This window comes from Xylocopa sonorina, unplaced genomic scaffold, assembly GCF_050948175.1.
Source record: "Xylocopa sonorina isolate GNS202 unplaced genomic scaffold, iyXylSono1_principal scaffold0113, whole genome shotgun sequence".
In the NCBI taxonomy this organism is placed as follows: Eukaryota; Metazoa; Arthropoda; class Insecta; order Hymenoptera; family Apidae; genus Xylocopa; species Xylocopa sonorina.
Genome location: NW_027490184.1, coordinates 556036 through 574093, shown reverse-complemented (window position 1 = coordinate 574093; position 18058 = coordinate 556036).

Here is an 18058-nt window from a genome sequence, read left to right as displayed (position 1 = left end):
TCTTATGATTCTTAAAACGCGATATCGCATCTCTTTTCTATGTTTCATGATAAGATATAATATTCATTGCCTTGTCACTTACTGACATTGCCAAATGTCACTTATTCCTCGCATACACTTCAAACGAATGGAATTGCGACACTTCCTTGCTGGGAAATAGTGTTTGCAGATGTCTACGTATCGAAGCAATGGAGTTCTAATGCTTCTCAAAACGTGATATCGCATCTCATTTCTATATTTCATGATAAGATATAATATTCATTGCGAAGTGTCAGGTATACCTCGAATTCCTTTCAAAAGAATGTAAATGCGACACTTCCTTGCTAGGAAGTAGCGTTTGCAGATGTCTACGTATCGAACCAATAGATTTCTAATGCTCCTTAAATGGCCATATCGCATCTCATTTCTATGTTTCATGATAATATATAATATTCATTGTGGTGTGTTATGTATACCTCGTATTCACCTCAAAAGAATGTAAATGCGACACTTCCTTGCTAGGAAGTAGCGTTTGCAGATGTCTACGTATCGAAGCATTAGAGTTCTAATGCTTGTCAAAACGTGATATCGTTACTCATTACTATGTTTCATGATAATATATAGTATTCATTGCGATGTGTCATGTATACCTCGCATACGCTTCAGAAGAATGTAAATGCGACACTTCCCTGCCAGGAAATAGCGTTTGCAGATGTCTACGTATCGAGGCAATTGTGTTCTAATGCTTCTTAAATCGCGATACCGCATCTCATATCTATGTTTCATGATAATATATAGTATTCATTGCGAAATGTCATGTATACCTAGTATACACTTCAAATGAATGTGAATGCGACAGTTCCTTGCTAGGAAATAGTGTTTGCATATATCTAGTATCGAAGCAATAGAGTTCTAAAGCTTCTAAAATAGCGATATCGCATCTCATTTATATGTTTCATAATAAGATATAATATTTATTGTGGAGTGTTATGTATACCTAGCATACACTTCAAAAGAATGTAAACGCGACACTTCCTTGCCAGGAAATAGCGTTTGCAGATGTCTACGTATCGTAGCATTAGAGTTCTAATGCTTGTCAAAACGCGATATCGTTACTCATTACTATGTTTCATGATAATATATAATATTCATTGTGCAGTGTTATGTATACCTCGTATTCACTTCAAAAGAATGTAAACACGACACTCCGTTGCCAGGAAATAGCGTTTGCAGATGTCTACGTATCGTACCATTATAGTTCTAATGCTCCTCAAAATAAGATATCGCTACTCATTAGCATGTTTCATTATAATATATAATATTCATTGTGGAGAGTTATGTATACCTCGTATTCACTTCAAAAGATTGTAAACGCGACACTACCTTGCCAGGAAATAGCCTTTGCAGATGTCTACGTATCGTAGCATTAGTGTTCTAATGCTTCTCAAAACGTGATATCGCTACTCATTACTATGTTTCATGATTATATATAATATTCATTGTGGAGTGTTATGTATACCTCGTATTCACCTCTAAAGAATGTAAATGCGACACTTCCTTGCTAGGAAGTAGCGTTTGCAGATGTCTACGTATCTTAGCAATAGAATTCTAATGCTTCTTAAATTGTCATATCGCATCTCATTTCTATGTTTCATGTTAAGATATAATATTCATTGTGCAGTGTTATGTATACCTCGTATTCACTTCAGAAGAATGTAAACGCGATACTTCCTTGCCGGGAAAGTGCGTTTGCAGATGTCTACGTATCGTAGCATTAGAGTGCTATTGCTTGTCAGAACGTGATATCGTTACTCATTACTATGTTTCATGATAATATATAGTATGCATTGCGATGTGTCATGTATACCTCGCATACGCTTCAGAAGAATGTAAATGCGACACTTCCTTGCCAGGAAATAGCGTTTGCAGATGTCTACGTATCGAGGCAATTGTGTTCTAATGCTTCTTAAGTCGCGATACCGCATCTCATATCTATGTTTCATGATAATATATAGTATTCATTGCGAAATGTCATGTATACCTAGTATACACTTCAAATGAATGTGAATGCGACAGTTCCTTTCTAGGAAATAGTGTTTGCATATATCTAGTATCGAAGCAATAGAGTTCTAAAGCTTCTAAAATCGCGATATCGCATCTCATTTATATGTTTCATAATAAGATATAATATTTATTGTGGAGTGTTATGTATACCTAGCATACACTTCAAAAGAATGTAAACGCGACACTTCCTTGCCAGGAAATAGCGTTTGCAGATGTCTACGTATCGTAGCATTAGAGTTCTAATGCTTGTCAAAACGCGATATCGTTACTCATTACTATGTTTCATGATAATATATAATATTCATTGTGCAGTGTTATGTATACCTCGTATTCACTTCAAAAGAATTTAAACACGACACTCCGTTGCCAGGAAATAGCGTTTGCAGATGTCTACGTATCGTACCATTATAGTTCTAATGCTCCTCAAAACAAGATATCGCTACTCATTACCATGTTTCATTATAATATATAATATTCATTGTGGAGTGTTATGTATACCTCGTGTTCACTTCAAAAGAATGTAAATGCGACACTTCCTTGCTAGGAAATAGCGTTTGCAGATGTCTCCGTATCGAAGCAATAGAGGTCTAATGCTTCTTAAATCATCATACCGCATCTCATTTCTATGTTTCATGGTAAGATATAATATTCATTGCGAAGTGTCATGTATACCTCGTATTCCTTTCAAAAGAATGTAAATGCGACACTTCCTTGCTAGGAAGTGGCCTTTGCAGATGTCTACGTATCGAAGCAATAGGTATCTAATACTTCTTAATTCGCCATATCGCTTCTCATTTCTATGTTTCATGATAATATATAATATTCACTGCGAAGTGTCATGTATACCTCGCATACACTTCAAATGAATGTAAATGCGACACTTCCTTGTTAGGAAATAGCGTTTACAGATGTCTACGTATCGTTGCATTAGTGCTCTAATGCTTCTCAAAACGCGACATCGTTTCTCCTTTCTATGTTTCATGATAGTATATAATATTCATTGCGTAGTATCATGTATACCTCGCATACACTTCAAATGAATGTAAATGCGACACTTCCTTGCTAGGTAATAGCGCTTGCAGATGTCTACGTATCGAAGCAATAGGATTCTAATGCTTCATAAATCGCCATATCGCATCTCATTTCTATGTTTCATGATAAGATGTAATTTTCACTGTGCAGTATTATGTATACCTCGTTTTCACATCAGAAGAATGTAAATGCAACACTTCCTTGCTAGGAAGTAGCGTTTGCAGATGTCTACGTATCGAAGCAATAGAGTTCTAAAGCTTCTTAAATCGCGATATCGCATCTCATTTCTATGTTTCATGATAATATATAATATTCATTGTGCAGTGTTATGTACACCTCGCATACACTTCAAATGAATATAAATGCGACATTTCCTTGCTAGGAAATAGCGTTGGCAGATGTCTACGTATCGAAGCAATAGAATTCTAATCCTTGTTAAATCGCGATATCGCATCTCATTCCTATGTTTCATGATAAGATATAATATTCATTGTGCAGTGTTATGTATATCTCGCATACACTTCAATTGAATGTAAATGCGACACTTCCTTGCTAGGAAATAGAGTTTGCAGATGTCTGCGTATCGTGGCATTGGAGTTCTAATGCTTCTCAAAACGCGGTATCGCTTCTCATTTCTATGTTTCGTGATAATATATAATATTCATTGCGAAGTGCCACGTATATCTCGCATGCACTTCAATTGAATGTACATGCGACACTTCCTTGCTAGGAAATAGCGTTTGCAGATGTCTACGTATCGCAGCAATAGAGTTCTGATGCTTCTTAAATCGCCATGTCGCATCTCATTTCTATGTTTCATGATAAGATATAATATTCACTGTGCAGTGTTATGTATACCTCGTATTCACTTCAAAAGAATGTAAATGCGACACTTCCTTGCTAGGAAATAGCGTTTGCAGATGTCTACGAATCGTAGAATTAGTGCTCTAATGCTTCTCAAAACGCGACATCGATTCTCCTTTCTATGTTTCATGATAGTATATAATATTCATTGCGTAGTGTCATGTATACCTCGCATACACATCAAATGAATGTAAATGCGACAATTCCTTGCCAGGAAATAGCGTTTGCAGATGTCTACGTATCGTAGCGATAGAGTTCTAATGCTTCTCAAAACGCGATATCACCATTCATTACTATGTTTCATGATAATATACAATATTCACTGCGAAGTGTCATGTATACCTCGCATACACTTCAAATGAATGTAAATGCGACACTTCCTTGCTCCGAAATAGCGTTTGCAGATGTCTACGTATCGAAGCAATAGTGTTCTAATGCTTCCTAAAACGCGATATCGCATCCCACATCTATGTTTCATGATAAGATATAATGTTCATTGCGAAGTGTCGTATATACCTCGTATTCACTTCAAAAGAGTGTAAATGCGACACTTCTTTGCTAGGAAATAGCGTTTGCAGATGTGTACGTATCGAAGAAGTAGGGTTCTAATGCTTCTCATAAAGCGATATCGCATCTCACTCCTAGGTTTCCTGATAAGATATAATGTTCGTTGCGAAGTGTCCTGTATACCTCGTCTTCACTTCAAACGAATGTAAATGCGACACTTCCTTGCTAAGAAATAGCGTTTACAGATGTCTACGTATCGTAGCATTAGTGCTCTAATGCTTCTCAAAACGCGACATCGTTTATCCTTTCTATGTTTCATGATAGTATATAATATTCATTGCGTAGTATCATGTATACCTCGCATACACTTCAAATGAATGTAAATGCGACACTTCCTCGCTAGGAAATTGCGTTTGCAGATGTCTACGTGTCGAAGCATTTGAGTTCTAAAGCTTGCTAATTCGCAATATCGCATCTCATTTCTATGTTTCATGATAACATATAATATTCATTGTGGAGTGTTATGTATACCTCGTATTCACATCAAATGAATGTAAATGCGACATTTCCTTGACAGGAAATAGCGTTTGCAGATATCTACGTATCGTAGCGTTAGAGTTCTAATGTTTCTCAAAACGAGATATCACCATTCATTACTATGTTTCATGATAATATATAATATTCACTCTGGAGTGTTATGCATACCTCGTATTCATTTCATAAGAATGTAAATGCGACACTTCCTTGCTAGGAAATAGCGTTTACAGATGTCTACGTATCGTAGCATTAGTGCTCTAATGCTTCTCAAAACGCGACATCGTTTCTCCTTTCTATGTTTCATGATAGTATATAATATTCATTGCGTAGTATCATGTGTACCTCGCATACACATCAAATGACTGTAAATGCGACACTTCCTTGCTAGGAAATAGCGTTTGCAGATGTCTACGTATCGAAGCAATTGAGTTCTAAAGCTTGCTAATTCGCAATATCGCATCTCATTTCTATGTTTCATGATAACATATAATATTCATTGTGGAGTGTTATGTATACCTCGTATTCACTTCAAAAGAATGTAAATGAGACACTTCCTTGCCAGGAAATAGCGTTTGCAGATGTCTACGTATCGTAGAATTAGCGTTCTAATGCATCTCAAAACGCGATATCGCTACTCATTACTATGTTTCATGATAATATATAATATTCACTGTGGAGTGTTATGTATACCTCGTATTCACTTCAGAAGAATGTAAATGCGACACTTCCTTGCTGGGAAACGGCGTTTGCAGACGTCTACGTATCGAAGCAATAGAGTTCTAAATCTTGATAATTCGCGATATCGCATCTCATTTCTATGTTTCATGATAATGTATAATATTCACTGCGAAGTGTCATGTATACCTCGCATACACTTCAAAAGAATGTAATTGCGACACTTCCTTGCTCCGAAATAGCGTTTGCAGATGTCTGCGTATCGAAGCAATAGTGTTCTAATGCTTCTTAAAACGCGATATCGCATCCCACATCTATGTTTCATGATAAGATATAATGTTCATTGCGAAGTGTCGTGTATACCTCGTATTCACTTCAAAAGAGTGTAAATGCGACACTTCTTTGCTAGGAAATAGCGTTTGCAGATGTTTACGTATCGAAGAAGTTGGGTTCTAATGCTTCTCATAAAGCGATATCGCATCTCACTTCTAGGTTTCCTGATAAGATATAATGTTCGTTGCGAAGTGTCATGTATACCTCGTCTTGTCTTCAAACGAATGTAAATGCGACACTTCCTTGCTAGGAAATAGCGTTTGCTGACGTCTACGTATCGAAGCAATAGAATTCTAATGCTTCTTAAATCGCGGTATCGCATCTCATTTCTGTTTCATGATAATATATAATATTCATTGCGAAGTGTCATGTATACCTCGTATTCCTTTCAAAAGAATGTAAATGCGACACTTCCTTGCTAGGAAGTGGCCTTTGCAGATGTCTACGTATCGAAGCAATAGGTATCTAATACTTCTTAATTCGCCATATCGCTTCTCATTTCTATGTTTCATGATAATATATAATATTCACTGCGAAGTGTCATGTATACCTCGCATACACTTCAAATGAATGTAAATGCGACACTTCCTTGTTAGGAAATAGCGTTTACAGATGTCTACGTATCGTTGCATTAGTGCTCTAATGCTTCTCAAAACGCGACATCGTTTCTCCTTTCTATGTTTCATGATAGTATATAATATTCATTGCGTAGTATCATGTATACCTCGCATACACTTCAAATGAATGTAAATGCGACACTTCCTTGCTAGGTAATAGCGCTTGCAGATGTCTACGTATCGAAGCAATAGGATTCTAATGCTTCATAAATCGCCATATCGCATCTCATTTCTATGTTTCATGATAAGATGTAATTTTCACTGTGCAGTATTATGTATACCTCGTTTTCACATCAGAAGAATGTAAATGCAACACTTCCTTGCTAGGAAGTAGCGTTTGCAGATGTCTACGTATCGAAGCAATAGAGTTCTAAAGCTTCTTAAATCGCGATATCGCATCTCATTTCTATGTTTCATGATAATATATAATATTCATTGTGCAGTGTTATGTACACCTCGCATACACTTCAAATGAATATAAATGCGACATTTCCTTGCTAGGAAATAGCGTTGGCAGATGTCTACGTATCGAAGCAATAGAATTCTAATCCTTGTTAAATCGCGATATCGCATCTCATTCCTATGTTTCATGATAAGATATAATATTCATTGTGCAGTGTTATGTATATCTCGCATACACTTCAATTGAATGTAAATGCGACACTTCCTTGCTAGGAAATAGAGTTTGCAGATGTCTGCGTATCGTGGCATTGGAGTTCTAATGCTTCTCAAAACGCGGTATCGCTTCTCATTTCTATGTTTCGTGATAATATATAATATTCATTGCGAAGTGCCACGTATATCTCGCATGCACTTCAATTGAATGTACATGCGACACTTCCTTGCTAGGAAATAGCGTTTGCAGATGTCTACGTATCGCAGCAATAGAGTTCTGATGCTTCTTAAATCGCCATGTCGCATCTCATTTCTATGTTTCATGATAAGATATAATATTCACTGTGCAGTGTTATGTATACCTCGTATTCACTTCAAAAGAATGTAAATGCGACACTTCCTTGCTAGGAAATAGCGTTTGCAGATGTCTACGAATCGTAGAATTAGTGCTCTAATGCTTCTCAAAACGCGACATCGATTCTCCTTTCTATGTTTCATGATAGTATATAATATTCATTGCGTAGTGTCATGTATACCTCGCATACACATCAAATGAATGTAAATGCGACAATTCCTTGCCAGGAAATAGCGTTTGCAGATGTCTACGTATCGTAGCGATAGAGTTCTAATGCTTCTCAAAACGCGATATCACCATTCATTACTATGTTTCATGATAATATACAATATTCACTGCGAAGTGTCATGTATACCTCGCATACACTTCAAATGAATGTAAATGCGACACTTCCTTGCTCCGAAATAGCGTTTGCAGATGTCTACGTATCGAAGCAATAGTGTTCTAATGCTTCCTAAAACGCGATATCGCATCCCACATCTATGTTTCATGATAAGATATAATGTTCATTGCGAAGTGTCGTATATACCTCGTATTCACTTCAAAAGAGTGTAAATGCGACACTTCTTTGCTAGGAAATAGCGTTTGCAGATGTGTACGTATCGAAGAAGTAGGGTTCTAATGCTTCTCATAAAGCGATATCGCATCTCACTCCTAGGTTTCCTGATAAGATATAATGTTCGTTGCGAAGTGTCCTGTATACCTCGTCTTCACTTCAAACGAATGTAAATGCGACACTTCCTTGCTAAGAAATAGCGTTTACAGATGTCTACGTATCGTAGCATTAGTGCTCTAATGCTTCTCAAAACGCGACATCGTTTATCCTTTCTATGTTTCATGATAGTATATAATATTCATTGCGTAGTATCATGTATACCTCGCATACACTTCAAATGAATGTAAATGCGACACTTCCTCGCTAGGAAATTGCGTTTGCAGATGTCTACGTGTCGAAGCATTTGAGTTCTAAAGCTTGCTAATTCGCAATATCGCATCTCATTTCTATGTTTCATGATAACATATAATATTCATTGTGGAGTGTTATGTATACCTCGTATTCACATCAAATGAATGTAAATGCGACATTTCCTTGACAGGAAATAGCGTTTGCAGATATCTACGTATCGTAGCGTTAGAGTTCTAATGTTTCTCAAAACGAGATATCACCATTCATTACTATGTTTCATGATAATATATAATATTCACTCTGGAGTGTTATGCATACCTCGTATTCATTTCATAAGAATGTAAATGCGACACTTCCTTGCTAGGAAATAGCGTTTACAGATGTCTACGTATCGTAGCATTAGTGCTCTAATGCTTCTCAAAACGCGACATCGTTTCTCCTTTCTATGTTTCATGATAGTATATAATATTCATTGCGTAGTATCATGTGTACCTCGCATACACATCAAATGACTGTAAATGCGACACTTCCTTGCTAGGAAATAGCGTTTGCAGATGTCTACGTATCGAAGCAATTGAGTTCTAAAGCTTGCTAATTCGCAATATCGCATCTCATTTCTATGTTTCATGATAACATATAATATTCATTGTGGAGTGTTATGTATACCTCGTATTCACTTCAAAAGAATGTAAATGAGACACTTCCTTGCCAGGAAATAGCGTTTGCAGATGTCTACGTATCGTAGAATTAGCGTTCTAATGCATCTCAAAACGCGATATCGCTACTCATTACTATGTTTCATGATAATATATAATATTCACTGTGGAGTGTTATGTATACCTCGTATTCACTTCAGAAGAATGTAAATGCGACACTTCCTTGCTGGGAAACGGCGTTTGCAGACGTCTACGTATCGAAGCAATAGAGTTCTAAATCTTGATAATTCGCGATATCGCATCTCATTTCTATGTTTCATGATAATGTATAATATTCACTGCGAAGTGTCATGTATACCTCGCATACACTTCAAAAGAATGTAATTGCGACACTTCCTTGCTCCGAAATAGCGTTTGCAGATGTCTGCGTATCGAAGCAATAGTGTTCTAATGCTTCTTAAAACGCGATATCGCATCCCACATCTATGTTTCATGATAAGATATAATGTTCATTGCGAAGTGTCGTGTATACCTCGTATTCACTTCAAAAGAGTGTAAATGCGACACTTCTTTGCTAGGAAATAGCGTTTGCAGATGTTTACGTATCGAAGAAGTTGGGTTCTAATGCTTCTCATAAAGCGATATCGCATCTCACTTCTAGGTTTCCTGATAAGATATAATGTTCGTTGCGAAGTGTCATGTATACCTCGTCTTGTCTTCAAACGAATGTAAATGCGACACTTCCTTGCTAGGAAATAGCGTTTGCTGACGTCTACGTATCGAAGCAATAGAATTCTAATGCTTCTTAAATCGCGGTATCGCATCTCATTTCTGTTTCATGATAATATATAATATTCATTGCGAAGTGTCACGTATACCTCGCATACACTTCAAACGAATGTAAATGCGACACTTCCTTCCTAGGAAGTAGCGTTTGCAGATGTCTACGTATCGAAGCAATAGTGTTCTAATGCTTCTTAAATCGTCATATCGCATCTCATAACTACGTTTCATGATATGATATAATATTCATTGCGATGTGTCATGTATACCTCGTATTCCTTTCAAAAGAATGTAACTGCGACACTTCCTTTCTGGGAAATGGCGTTTGCAGATGTCTACGTATCGAAGCAATAGTGTTCTAATGATTCTTTAATAGTCATATCGCATCTCCTTTCTATGTTTCATGATAAGATATAATATTACTTGCGAAGTGCGTTGTATACCTCCTATTCCTTTCAAAAGAATGTAAATGCGACACTTCCTTGCTAGGAAATAGAGTTTGCAGATGCCTACGTATCGTAGCATTAGTGCTCTAATGATTCTCAAAACGCGATATCGCTTCTCATTTCTATGTTACATGATAATATATAATATTCATTGCTTAGTGTCCTGTATACCTCGCATACACTTCAAATGAATGTAATTGCGACACTTTCTTGCTAGGAAATAGCGTTTGCAGATGTCTACGTATTGAACAAATAGAGTTCTAATGCTTCTTAAATCGTCATATCGCATCTCATTTCTATGTTCCATGATAAGATATAATATTCGTTGTGCAGTGTTATGTATACCTCGTATTCACTTGAAAAGTATGTAAATGCTACACTTCCTTCCTAGGAAGTAGCGTTTGCAGATGTCTACGTATCGAAGCAATAGAGTTCTAATGCTTCTTAAATCGTCACATCGCATCTCATTCCTATGTTTCATGATGAGATACAATATTCATTGCGAAGTGTCATGTATACCTCGGATACACATCAAATGAATGTAAATGCAACACTTCCGTGCTAGGAAATAGCGTTTGCGGTTGTCTACGTATCGTAGCAATAGATTTCTAATGCTTCCCAAATCGCGATATCGCATCTCATTTATATGTTTCATGATGAGATATAATATTCATTGCGAACTATCATGTATGCCTCGCATACACTTCAAATGAATGTAAATGCGACACTACCTTGCTAGGAAATAGCGTTTGCAGATGACTTCGTATCGAAGCAATTGTGTTCTAATGCTTCTTAAATCGTGATATCGCATCTCATTCCTATGTTTCGTGACAAGATATTATATTCATTGCGAAATGTCACTTATACCTCGCATACACTTCAAATGAATGTAATTGCGACACTTCCTTCCTAGGAAATAGCGTTTGCATGTGTCTATGTATCATGGCAATGGAGCTCTAACGCTTCTTTAAACGCGAGATGGCAACTCATTTCTACGTCTCATGATAAGATATAATATTCATTGCGATGTGACATGTATTCCTCGTATTCCTTTCAAAAGAATGTAAATGCGACACTTCCTTGGTAGGTAGTAGCGTTTGCAGATATCTACGTATCGAAGCAATAGATTTCTGATGCTTCTTAAATCGTCATATCGCATCTCATATCTACGTTTCATGATATGATATAATATCCATTGCGAAGTGTCATGTATACCTCGTATTCCTTTCAAAAGAATGTAAATGCGACACTTCCTTGCTAGGAAATAGCGTTTGCAGATGTCTGCGCATCGTGGCATTAGTTTTCTAATGCTTCTCAAAACGCGGTATCGCTTCTCATTTCTATGTTTCGTGATAATATATAATATTCATTGCGAAGTGCCATGTATATCTCGCATACACTTCAATTGAATGTACATGCGACATTTCCTTGCTAGGAAATAGCGTTTGCAGATGTCTACGTATCGAAGCAATAGAGTTCTGATGCTACTTAAATCGCCATGTCGCATCTCATTTCTATGTTTCATGATAAGATATAATATTCACTGTGCAGTGTTATGTATACCTCGTATTCACTTCAAAAGAATATAAATGCGACACTTCCTTGCTAGGAAATAGCGTTTGCAGATGTCTACGTATCGTAGAATTAGTGCTCTAATGCTTCTCAAAACGCGACATCGATTCTCCTTTCTATGTTTCATGATAGTATATAATATTCATTGCGTAGTGTCATGTATACCTCGCATACACATCAAATGAATGTAAATGCGACATTTCCTTGCCAGGAAATAGCGTTTGCAGATACCTACGTATCGTAGCGTTAGAGTTCTAATGCTTCTCAAAACGAGATATCACCATTCATTACTATGTTTCATGATAATATATAATATTCACAGTGGAGTGTTATGCATACCTCTTATTCATTTCATATGAATGTAAATGCGACACTTCCTTGCTAGGAAATAGCGTTTACAGATGTCTACGTATCGTAGCATTAGTGCTCTAATGCTTCTCAAAACGCGACATCGTTTCTCCTTTCTATGTTTCATGATAGTATATAATATTCATTGCGTAGTATCATGTGTACCTCGCATACACATCAAATGAATGTAAATGCGACACTTCCTTGCTAGGAAATAGCGTTTGCAGATGTCTACGTATCGAAGCAATTGAGTTCTAAAGCTTGCTAATCCGCAATATCGCATCTCATTTCTATGTTTCATGATAACATATAATATTCATTGTGGAGTGTTATGTATACCTCGTATTCACTTCAAAAGAATGTAAATGAGACACTTCCTTGCCAGGAAATAGCGTTTGCAGATGTCTACGTATCGTAGAATTAGCGTTCTAATGCATCTCAAAACGTGATATCGCTACTCATTACTATGTTTCATGATAATATATAATATTCATTGTGGAGTGTTATGTATACCTCGTAATCACTTCAAAAGAATGTAAATGCGACACTACCTTGCTGGGAAACGGCGTTTGCAGACGTCTACGTATCGAAGCAATAGAGTTCTAAATCTTGATAATTCGCGATATCGCATCTCATTTCTATGTTTCATGATAATATATAATATTCACTGCGAAGTGTCATGTATACCTCGCATACACTTCAAATGAATGTAAATGCGACACTTCCTTGCTCCGAAATAGCGTTTGCAGATGTCTACGTATCGAAGCAATAGTGTTCTAATGCTTCTTAAAACGCGATATCGCATCCCACATCTATGTTTCATGATAAGATATAATGTTCATTGCGATGTGTCGTATATACCTCGTATTCACTTCAAAAGAGTGTAAATGCGACACTTCTTTGCTAGGAAATAGCGTTTGCAGATGTGTACGTATCGAAGAAGTAGGGTTCTAATGCTTCTCATAAAGCGATATTGCATCTCACTCCTAGGTTTCCTGATAAGATATAATGTTCGTTGCGAAGTGTCCTGTATACCTCGTCTTCACTTCAAACGAATGTAAATGCGACACTTCCTTGCTAAGAAATAGCGTTTGCAGATGTCTACGTATCGTAGCATTAGTGCTCTAATGCTTCTCAAAACGCGACATCGTTTCTCCTTTCTATGTTTCATGATAGTATATAATATTCATTGCGTAGTATCATGTATACCTCGCATACACTTCAAATGAATGTAAATGCGACACTTCCTCGCTAGGAAATTGCGTTTGCAGATGTCTACGTATCGAAGCATTTGAGTTCTAAAGCTTGCTAATTCGCAATATCGCATCTCAATTCTATGTTTCATGATAACATATAATATTCATTGTGGAGTGTTATGTATACCTCGTATTCACTTCAAAAGAATGTAAATGCGACACTTCCTTGCTGGGAAACGGCGTTTGCAGACGTCTACGTATCGAAGCAATAGAGTTCTAAATCTTGATAATTCGCGATATCGCATCTCATTTCTATGTTTCATGATAATATATAATATTCACTGCGAAGTGTCATGTATACCTCGCATACACTTCAAAAGAATGTAAATGCGACACTTCCTTGCTCCGAAATAGCGTTTGCAGATGTCTGCGTATCGAAGCAATAGTGTTCTAATGCTTCTTAAAACGCGATATCGCATCCCACATCTATGTTTCATGATAAGATATAATGTTCATTGCGAAGTGTCGTGTATACCTCGTATTCACTTCAAAAGAGTGTAAATGCGACACTTCTTTGCTAGGAAATAGCGTTTGCAGATGTTTACGTATCGAAGAAGTTGGGTTCTAATGCTTCTCATAAAGCGATATCGCATCTCACTTCTAGGTTTCCTGATAAGATATAATGTTCGTTGCGAAGTGTCATGAATACCTCGTCTTGACTTCAAACGAATGTAAATGCGACACTTCCTTGCTAGGAAATAGCGTTTGCTGACGTCTACGTATCGAAGCAATAGAATTCTAATGCTTCTTAAATCGCGGTATCGCTTCTCATTTCTATGTTTCGTGATAATATATAATATTCATTGCGAAGTGCCATGTATATCTCGCATACACTTCAATTGAGTGTACATGCGACACTTCCTTGCTAGGAAATAGCGTTTGCTGACGTCTACGTATCGAAGCAATAGAATTCTAATGCTTCTTAGATCGCGATATCGCATCTCATTTCTGTTTCATGATAATATATAATATTCATTGCGAAGTGTCACGTATACCTCGCATACACTTCAAACGAATGTAAATGCGACACTTCCTTCCTAGGAAGTAGCGTTTGCAGATGTCTACGTATCGAAGCAATAGTGTTCTAATGCTTCTTAAATCGTCATATCGCATCTCATAACTACGTTTCATGATATGATATAATATTCATTGCGATGTGTCATGTATACCTCGCATACACTTCAAATGAATGTAATTGCGACACTTCCTTCCTAGGAAATAGCGTTTGCATGTGTCTATGTATCATGGCAATGGAGCTCTAACGCTTCTTTAAACGCGAGATGGCAACTCATTTCTATGTTTCATGATAAGATATAATATCCATTGCGAAGTGTCATGTATACCTCGTATTCACATCAAAAGAATGTAAATGCGACACTTCCTTGCTGGCATGTAGCGTTTGCAGGTGTCTACGTATCGAAGCAATAGGGTTCCAATGTTCCTTAAATCGCCATATTGCATCTCATTTCTACGTCTCATGATAAGATATAATATTCATTGCGATGTGACATGTATTCCTCGTATTCCTTTCAAAAGAATGTAAATGCGACACTTCCTTGGTAGGTAGTAGCGTTTGCAGATATCTACGTATCGAAGCAATAGAGTTCTGATGCTTCTTAAATCGTCATATCGCATCTCATATCTACGTTTCATGATATGATATAATATCCATTGCGAAGTGTCATGTATACCTCGTATTCCTTTCAAAAGAATGTAAATGCGACACTTCCTTGCTAGGAAATAGCGTTTGCAGATGTCTGCGCATCGTGGCATTAGTTTTCTAATGCTTCTCAAAACGCGGTATCGCTTCTCATTTCTATGTTTCGTGATAATATATAATATTCATTGCGAAGTGCCATGTATATCTCGCATACACTTCAACTGAATGTACATGCGACACTTCCTTGCTAGGAAATAGCGTTTGCAGATGTCTACGTATCGAGGCAATAGAGTTCTGATGCTTCTTCAATCGCCATGTCGCATCTCATTTCTATGTTTCATGATAAGATATAATATTCACTGTGCAGTGTTATGTATACCTCGTATTCACTTCAAAAGAATATAAATGCGACACTTCCTTGCTAGGAAATAGCGTTTGCAGATGTCTACGTATTGAAGCAATAGATTTCTAATGCTTCTTAAATCGCGATATCGCATCTCATTTCTATGTTTCATGATAAGATATAATATTCATTGTGCAGTGTTATGTATACCTCGTATTCACTTGAAAAGAATGTAAATGCGACACTTCCTTGCTAGGAAATTGCGTTTGCAGCTGTCTACGTATCGAAGCAATAGTGTTCTAATGCTTCTTAAATCGCGATATCGCATCTCATTTCTATGTTTCATGATAAGATATAATATTCATTGTGCAGTGCTATGTATACCTCGTATTCACTTGAAAAGAATATAAATGCTACACTTCCTTCCTAGGGAGTAGCGTTCGCAGATGTCTACGTATCGAAGCAATAGTGTTCTAATGCTTCTTTGATCGTCGTATCGCATCTCGTTTCTATGTTTCATGATAAGATATAATATTCATTGTGCAGTGTTATGTATACCTCGTATTCACTTGAAAGGAATGTGAATGCGACACTTCCTTGGTATGTAGTAGCGTTTGCAGATGTCTACGTATCGAAGCAATAGAGTTCTAGTGCTTCTTAAATCGTCATATCGCATCTCATATCTACGTTTCATGATAAGATATAATATTCATTGCGAAGTGTCATGTATACCTCGTATTCCTTACAAAAGAATGTAAATGCGACACTTCCTTGCTTGGAAATAGCGTTTGCAGATGTCTACGTATCGAAGCAATAGACATCTTATGCTTCATAAATCGCCATATCGCATCATATTTCTATGTTTCATGATAAGATATAATATTCATTGCGAAGTGTTATGTATACCTCGTATTCACTTCAAAAGATTGTAAATGCGACACTTCCTTGCTAGGAAATAGCGTTTGCAGAAGTCTACGTATCGAAGCAATAGATTTCTAATGCTTCTTAGAACGACATATCGCACCTCTCTTCTATGTTTTATGATAAGATCTAATATTCACTGTGCAGTGTTATGTATACCTCGTATTCCTTTCAAAAGAATGTAAATGCGACACTTCCTTGCTAGGAAGTAGCGTTTGCAGATGTCTACGTATCGAAGCAATAGAGTTCTAAATCTTCGTAAAACATGATATCGCATCTCATTTCTATGTTTCATGATAATATATAATATTCATTGCGAAATGTCATGTATACCTCGCATACACTTCAAATGAATGTGAATGCGACAGTTCCTTGCTAGGAAATAGTGTTTGCAGATGTCTAGTATCGAAGCAATAGAGTTGTAAAGCTTCTTAAATCGCGATATCGCATCTCATTTCTATGTTTCATGATAAGATACAATATTCATTGTGGATTGTTGTGTATACCTCGTATTTACTTCAAAAGAATGTAAACGCGACACTTAATTGCCGGGAAATAGCGATTGCAGATGTCTACGTATCGAAGCAATAGTGTTCTAATGCTTCTTAAATCGCGATATCGCATCTCTTTTCTATGTTTCATGATTACATATAATATTCACTGTGCTGTATTATGTATACCTCGTATTCACATCAGAAGAATGTAATTGCGACACTTCCTTGCTAGGAAATAGCGTTTGCAGATGTCTACGTATCGAAGCAATAGATTTCTAAAACTTGCTAATTCGCGATATCCCATCTCATATCTAGGTTTCATGATAATATATAATATTCATTGCGAAGTGTCATGTATACCTCACATACACTTAAAATGAATGAAAGTGCGACACTTGCTTGCTAGGAAATAGCGTTTGCAGATGTCTACGTATCGAAGAAATAGATTTCTAATGCTTCTTAAATCGCAATATCGCATCTCATTTCTACGTTTCATGATAAGATATAATATTCATTGTGCAGTATTATGCGTATCTAGTCTATACTTCAAATGAATGTAAATGCGATACTTCCTTGCTAGGAAATAGCGTTTGCAGATGTCTACATATCGAAGCAATAGAGTTCAAATACTTCTTAAGTCGTCATGTCGCATCTCATTTCTATGTTTCATGATAATATATAATATTCATTGCGGAGTGTCATGTATACCTAGTATTCACTTCAAAAGAATGTAAATGCGACGCTTCCTTGCTAGGAAATAGCGTTTGCAGATGTTTACGTGTCGAAGCAATAGGGTTATAATGCTTCTTAAAACGCGATATCGCATCTCATTTCTATGTTTCGTGATAAGATATAATATTCATTGCGAAGTGTCATGCTTACATCGTATTCACTACAAAAGAATGTAAATGCGACACTTCCTTGCTAGGAGATAGCGTTTGCAGATGTCTACGTATCGTACCATTAGAGTTCTAGTGCTTCTCAAAACGCGATATCGCTTCTCATTTCTATGTTTCATGATAATATGTAATATTCATTGCGAAGTGTCATGTATACCTCGCATACACTTAAAATGAATGTAAATGCGAAACTTC